Raw genomic sequence first — 8181 nt, forward strand, 5'->3', positions numbered from 1 at the left:
AGAGGCCACTTCAGCCAGAGAGACTTGTGCTAGGTGAGATCTGAAAAACAGACTCGCAACAGAAACAGACCAAAAAAGTATCGGTGAGATCAAAAGGCAAATGCAACATCCAGCAGAGGGCGTCTAAAGATTAGGGAACGGGCGACTGAAATCCATATGAGGCAAACTTTCCGTCTGTGTACTGCAGCTGGCCTCGTTGGCGTAGTTGGTAGCACGTCAGTCTCATCATCTGAAGGTCCTGAGTTTGATCCTCACACGGGGCAGGGCTGCTTCCTCTCTTGCTCTTTTCAAACACTTGCGGCAACTGTTCGCTCATAACCACATCTGGAATGTGTGACCTTTACACGGGGAGAAGCAACGCCGCATCCCTTTTCTAAAGAACATTCACATTCAGAAATAAGTCAAGAAATTTGCCATTACTTTCGCTCGCGCTGCTGTCAGCCTGCCCATGTTGCCAAAGAAAGATTCACTCGGCGTCAACATGACAGAACAGAGATGAAAACACTGTTCCACACTCCGTAAGCAAGAACTTCAGTGTTTGCAGTCACCCGATATGCTGATAGTCAAAGGAGCACAAAAAACGAAGCGTCAAAAGACAAGATGAGTTGATGGAAAGAGCGTTGAATTGATGAGCACAAAAGTTCAGCTCGTACAATAGGCAACGAAGGTCCCGGTGTCATCATCGCACTTGAAAGGACTGCCTTGCAGACTAAGGGCAGTGGGAGGTTGCAGTTTTGAGATGGAGGCATTGGGATGGTGGGCCGAGATCTATTCTTCTTAAGGAATTTTTCATCGTGAAAGATCGGTCCACAGGTCATCCAAAGAACTTACAAATTTTTTGGACTCAGGGAATCGCGTGCTTCCGGAAGGGAGTGAAGTGCTCAAACACATGACATGCCCCCTTGATCTCACATGCACAATTCTGCTGCAACATGCACAGCTACCGTCCACACCAGGCAGTGGGGCTTCAGCAGAATTTGCTACGCCACCTGCAATTACATATCTTGCTGCACACATATACATGGCCCCTCTGTCCTTTTCAGGATCTCAAAAAAAAGCATAGCGTGGTTTTCCTGCAACCTGATTGACCGCATCTCCCTCAGAATGTGCCCCGTTGCATTCATTGCTGAAGCAGGACGGAGGCTAACGGGCATGCCAGAACAGTTAGGCTCAGCGATCTCTCCAAAATATTGTGGTTGTAGTGGAAGAAATATGGTTTAAATTGTACCTTGGTATTTCAAACTCTCTCTAGAATGTTATCCATTTCTATTTTATTTTGACAGGAACTGGCTAATGACACTAGATGAAAAGAGAAGAAAGAAAACACAACGTTTCGGCCGTGGAGCCTTCTTCAGGTGTGAGGGCTCCACGGCTGAAATGTTGTGTTTTCTTTCTTCTCTTTTAAGCATGGAATAGACCTATTACTTGTTCCTTTGCAGCCTACGCATGCTGACACAGCTCCCCACCTGAACTGCTAATGATGCCTGGTAGTTTGTGGTACTTGGGTATTGTCTTATGTTTGCTCAAACTGCATGTGTGATTGCATATTTTTGGGTATTTTCATATGTCAATATTTAATTCACTGACATTCCTGTATGCTTGGAAGAAAGGTAGATTGGATTTGGCACAGGACGCCTGCCCATATTTGTTGATCATTGTTGGGCTGGAAAAACAATGATAAAAAGTGTATGAAAAAAGCTCTCTCCAATATTTCCCTTCTCTTCGCCATGGTTACACTACCTGTTCTTTCCGTCTTTTGTCCTTCAACAAAGATTCCAGGGCTCTTTTTCCACCATAATATCAGAAGCCAAAAAATAACCATCTAATGTGTAAACAGCATTTGTAATTTTGGTAGCTGGAAAAGGTCAAGTATGTTTGCAAGACCTAGCTGATTACACCACAGACTTACTTTGTTGTTGTCAGTTTTTTTTTTTCTCTTTTAAAGGCTGTAGGTGGGGTGTGATGGACTGTACCACTATCATAGAAGATTTTTTCAGGACACATCGCAGTTCCATAGTAGAATTTATCAATAGTAGAATTCCATAGGACCTTATTTACCAACATATTACCCAGTGTGAGACTCTGCCAGTAAACCTCAGAGCATTGAGTTCTCCACTGATAAAGATGGCTGTCTGAAGTCATGAAATCCACTGCTGGGATGCCTGAGAGACAGTAATTGAATCTTGGCTGGAATTAGGCTTTCTATTAGTGTTGATCTTTGGGAATTATGTGGTAAAAAGGGAAAACTCCTTTACTTTAGTCACTTTGAATGTTCAAATGTACAGAACCTGCAAAACTAAGCAATGAAAAAAATCCATCACCACTCTCATGATAGCATAACTCATAGTCTCTGCTGTTGTGTAACAATACACACTTTCAATTTTCTTATCGCCTGTCTCCAGAGAGAATGTTGTTAGTGCTGATGACCTTGAATTAGACCTTGTTGACTCTGTAAAACAATCTTCCTCTGCTTAGATTTTCACTCAGATTGATTTTGTTCTCAGATTATTCCTGGCAGGACTGAGTTTCTAGGAAATGAAAAGTGAAAGAAAAAGTACAGAAGATCAGCCCTTGAATATACAACATTGTGCAGTGAGATTGTTAAATGTATTAGCTGCTATCCTGTGCTAGAGCCTGTCGTGGTAAGCAGTGGATGACAGGATCTAGCACAGATACTAATGAAACACTGTTAATGAAAGATAAAACACTTGAGTCTTATTTTAGTTTTCCATTTCCCTTTCATTTGTGATGTATTGTACAACAGGCCACAGAACATACAGTGCCTTGCGAAAGTATTCGGCCCCCTTGAACTTTTCAACCTTTTGCCACATTTCAGGCTTCAAACATAAAGATATAAATTTTTTATTTTATGTGAAGAATCACCAACAAGTGGGACACAATTGTGAAGTGGAACGAAATCTATTGGATTTTTGAAACTTTTTTAACTAATAAAAAAATGAAAAGTGGGGCGTGCAAAATTATTCGGCCCCCTTGCGTTAATACTTTGTAGAGCCACCTTTTGCTGCGATTACAGCTGCAAGTCGCTTGGGGTATGTCTCTATCAGTTTTGCACATCGAGAGACTGAAATTCTTGCCCATTCTTCCTTGCAAAACAGCTCGAGCTCAGTGAGGTTGGATGGAGAGCGTTTGTGAACAGCAGTTTTCAGCTCTTTCCACAGATTCTCGATTGGATTCAGGTCTGGACTTTGACTTGGCCATTCAAACACCTGGATACGTTTATTTGTGAACCATTCCTTTGTAGATTTTGCTGTATGTTTGGGATCATTGTCTTGTTGGAAGATAAATCTCCGTCCCAGTTTCAGGTCTTTTGCAGACTCCAACAGGTTTTCATCCAGAATGGTCCTGTATTTGGCTGCATCCATCTTCCCCTCAATTTTAACCATCTTCCCTGTCCCTGCTGAAGAAAAGCAGGCCCAAACCATGATGCTGCCACCACCATGTTTGACAGTGGGGATGGTGTGTTGAGGGTGATGAGCTGTGTTGCTTTTACGCCAAACATATCGTTTTGCATTGTGGCCAAAAAGTTCGATTTTGGTTTCATCTGACCAGAGCACCTTCTTCCACATGTTTGGGGTGTCTCCCAGGTGGCTTGTGGCAAACTTTAGACGAGACTTTTTATGGATATCTTTGAGAAATGGCTTTCTTCTTGCCACTCTTCCATAAAGGCCAGATTTGTGCAGTGTAAGACTGATTGCTGTCCTATGGACAGACTCTCCCACCTCAGCTGTAGTTCTCTGCAGTTCATCCAGAGTGATCATGGGCCTCTTGGCTGCATCTCTGATCAGTCTTCTCCTTGTCTGAGCTGAAAGTTTAGAGGGACGGCCAGGTCTTGGTAGATTTGCAGTGGTCTGATACTCCTTCCATTTCAAGATGATCGCTTGCACAGTGCTCCTTGGGATGTTTGAAGCTTGGGAAATCTTTTTGTATCCAAATCCGGCTTTAAACTTCTCCACAACAGTATTACGGACCTGCCTGGTGTGTTCCTTGGTCTTCATGATGCTCTCTGCGCTTTCAACAGAACCTTGAGACTATCACAGAGCAGGTGCATTTATACAGAGACTTGATTACACACAGGTGGATTCTATTTATCACCATCAGTCATTTAGGACAACATTGGATCATTCAGAGATCCTCGCTGAACTTCTGGAGTGAGTTTGCTGCACTGAAAGTAAAGGGGCCGAATAATTTTGCACGCCCCACTTTTCATTTTTTTATTAGTTAAAAAAGTTTCAAAAATCCAATAGATTTCGTTCCACTTCACAATTGTGTCCCACTTGTTGGTGATTCTTCACATAAAATAAAAAAATTATATCTTTATGTTTGAAGCCTGAAATGTGGCAAAAGGTTGAAAAGTTCAAGGGGGCCGAATACTTTCGCAAGGCACTGTACACAAAAACAGATATGCACACATTCACACCAGGCAATTACAGTCTGCCCAGTCAGAATCTGAGCTGAGGTATCAGAATTCTGAATTCCCAGAATTCTGTCATGGATCATCCACAATAAGGGCAATATTTGAACACGAGGATCCCCAGGAGAGAGCCTAGTAACATAAATCTTGGAGCAAAAGCAGATGATTAACTTCATAGTTTGTGTGGTTGAGCCAAAGTTGAGCATGAGGATATGTGAGTCACCATTCTTAGAAATGGATCCAACTTCAGACAGGCGTCAAAAGTAAGAGTATACAGTGCTGGGGCAATGACACTTCAATGATCAGAAGGATAACAAGAGTTTTAATGCATTGAAATTGATTTTCTGGTGATGCACACTGTCATGGAACTATTAATTTTTTAAGGATCACTTACTGACGTCAGACAGCTGCCAATTCTCCAGACTGGAAGGATGAACAGTTTATCCCCCTAGGTACCATATTTCCATATTTCGAAGCATTGGAATAATACATGTCATACAGCAACATAAAAACAGGAAGACAAGTATCACAGCCCCTATAATCGGTGTTAGTAACTTAAAAGAAAAACATTCCCCCTGGCCCAAACAGTGATTCTAACCAGGAGAGAAAAGCCGGTGTATCTTTTATGCCTCTCTCTTTATTCACCTTGTCTTTTAGTTCTTTCAAATGCTGAATAGCGAGCGTAAGATTTCCGTAATCATAGTCATTAGCTGGAATATATGTACAACAGGAGTCTCCTACTAAAGCATAGACTCCTCCAGATGCTGCATTTTGAAGGTCCAGCACGAACCTGTTCTGAAGTGCCATTAATCTAACTCCCCTTAATTCTTGTTTGATAGCGTCTAAGCCTTCTAACGTGATATTAATAAAAGAGTACATTTCATAAAAAGTCGCATGGGTGAGGCTGTAGAATGAGGCATTAAAGCACATATATAACAAGATGCATTAAATTTCTTTAACTTTACAGTATGATTTATAAATTTATACCACAAATTACTCATATCCCCCTCATTATCAGTTTCATTCAGCCAGTTTGTATACAAAGAGGCTTCGTGTTTAGATTCTTCCTCTTTTGGGATGGTGACAGGCTTCTACATAAAAAGGAAAAAGGCTGTGCACATCAGTCCCAAGCAGGTTATCCCCATCTGTCCTTGTGGAGACATCACTCCTGCGCTTTGCTCAGTTCGTTTGTGACCTTTTTACAGTGGGAAGCATGAATCCAGGGCACCATTTCTGTGGCCTTCACAGCAGTGGCAGTGGTCAGCAGCACCTGGTACAGCCCCCTCCACCTGAGTGAACACCATTTCTTTTTCCTGAAGTCTTTCACCAGAATCCAGTCTCCTTATTCACTCATTAGTTCTTACAGCACAGGTAAATCCCTGTGGGCTGGAGCCCAGCATAATCCTAGGCTTTTTTGGTCAACATTGGTCAACAGATTGGTCAACAACTGGGTAATAACTCTTAGAAAAATCTACACATTGTTCCCCTGCCTCAGCTGTGACGTTTTGTAGAACAATTCTAGCTGTAGTTGTAAAATTTCTCTTTGTTCCGTTCCTGCAAAACATCTTATTATGAACAAACAAACCACAATAATCATTTGCATCTAGGGGAATCACTCCCAAGGGTAACCCCCCTTAAAGCTATATTGTTCTACCCATCAGGTTCTGCCACTAGATAAGAGAACCTTTCCCATGAAATCATTTTTTGACCTTCATGATCCCTTCAGGGCGTACAATTAGCACAGGAGCAGCAGCTTTAGTCCACATGTCTTTCAAACAGGATATTAACGATATGATCATAACGAATAATACCAGACCCACAAATATGTATTGAACCAGAGACCCTCTCCATGTTCCTAGCACAGACTGTAGCCATGCACCAATACCCCAATCATCTGAATTGCAGGATTTACGAAGAAAATTAATTTCGCAGTAATTAATTTATTATATTTACTATATTTATCATACACGTGTAAATTCATTACTGCGAAAATAATTTACTTCGTACACTGTGCAGAGTGCCGTATACTCCTAGTTGCGGCACACACGATACATACAGTAAAAAGCCTCAGGCACTGTGTTAGATGTGTTTTCGACGTTATATATGCGTTTATTAATGTCGTCGATTTTACGGTTGCAATTCGGCGTTGATTATACGGCGAGACGACGTATATATACGTATAGCCGTATTTTCGCCGTGAATATACGTATATTCGACGAATCAATGCCCACTGGGTAAACTCTTGAGCAAACTCTGAACCAGCTCTAAGGAAACTAATCCAATTAGACGTTACTTTGACTCATCTTTTTATGCTCAGTGCTGGATTGCTCAAACTCCAGCTAGGGTTAGGGTTAGCATTCCCACGCTACTTAGACACTTTGTTTACGCTCAGTGCTGGATTTTGGGAACTTCAGGACGAGTGGGAATTTTCTCCTATCTGTCAATTCTGTTTTGTTTTGGAGACTCTTGGCTGCCTATGTTGTACAGTGCAGCGTGAAGGAAACATTTTCCAAAACTGTGTCAGCTCAAAAGTTGTAAGAAAACCTCTCCAGCTGCTTTAACTCTCTTCATTTTTGTCATTTAATGTGACACTCGATGTATAACTGGAGCCTCACATATGCAAATGGTGAGGCTCCAGTTCGACACCACTTTACAGTATCTGACAAAAGCATGGCAGACTGCCATGACCGGCAGATAACTTCTGCTTATTTTTACCATATTAAACATTGGAAATCCAACCACTTGCATTTGTGACACATGATTTTGACTCCACCTAAGACACTCTTAAATCTTCAAACACTTTTCTCTTCTCCCGCAACACTCTTGTCTGTCGGCACTATGTGACAGCGTTGCATGTCAACCCATCTCACCACGGAAAGGAACCTAACAGCTTTGGTAAGAGAGGAGAAAAGAACGTGGCCCGTATGGGGATTGAACCCATGACCTTGGCATTATTAGCACCAAGCTCTAACCAACTGAGCTAACCGGCCTCGCAACGGTGGTCCTCTCCGTGCTGCAAAAAATCGAACTCAGGGAATTTCTTTTGCCCTCCTTTGAATAGAAAGCCGTGTAATTCAGTGTACGGGCTTTCTCGTGCAGTTTCATGGTTCTTGTAACCCAAATCCTACACTGGCCTGAAGTGTCCCCCCATTTCACAGCATTTTTCAGCTGATTTAAAATGTACCTAAAGGAGAAGCATTATTGAAGACCATCAATTACCAAGAGCTTTTGTCAAAGGTTTTGGTGGTCATTTTTAATGACCACAGAGCGCTGTGACCTCGGTTTTACATCTCATCCGAAAGACAGCGCCCTTTTACAACACAGCGTCTCCGTCACTATGCTGGGACATTGGGACCCGCACAGACCTCAGGGTGAGCGCCCCCCCGCCGGCACCATTAACACCGCTTCCAGCTGGAAGCTTTGTTTTTCCCTGTAGCTTACCCTCATCCGGGTACTGACAAGGCTCACACCTGCTTAGCTTCAGTGGGTTTTCAGTTGCGAGTTGCAAGGGGATGCAAGTGATGGAGCCGCTCGCTGCAAAAGCCACTGCATTGGCTGGGAATCAAACCCAAGCCTCCCGCGTGGCAGGCAAGAATTCTACCACTGAACCACCAACGCTCAGTGTCTGGGCCTTCAAAAAAGACGCTTTTTTGGTGCTCTGTGCAAAAAGCGTCGACATATGCTTCCAGCTGCAAAATGCCATTCGCGGATGCTGAAAAATTTATTTCCAATGCAGCGGGTACAAGCGA

At 42.6% G+C, this 8181-nt stretch overlaps 1 non-coding gene across 1 annotated transcript; it reads right to left on the reverse strand.

The window, feature by feature from the left end:
* Positions 1–7348: 7348 nt before the first annotated feature.
* trnai-aau (transfer RNA isoleucine (anticodon AAU)) lies at positions 7349–7422 on the reverse strand. Its single transcript has one exon. It is a non-coding gene; the product is annotated as a tRNA-Ile (tRNA).
* Positions 7423–8181: the final 759 nt, after the last annotated feature.

The sequence above is a fragment of the Lepisosteus platostomus genome, chromosome 22, assembly GCF_059453375.1.
Source record: "Lepisosteus platostomus isolate fLepPlt1 chromosome 22, fLepPlt1.hap1, whole genome shotgun sequence".
NCBI lineage: Eukaryota > Metazoa > Chordata > Actinopteri > Semionotiformes > Lepisosteidae > Lepisosteus > Lepisosteus platostomus.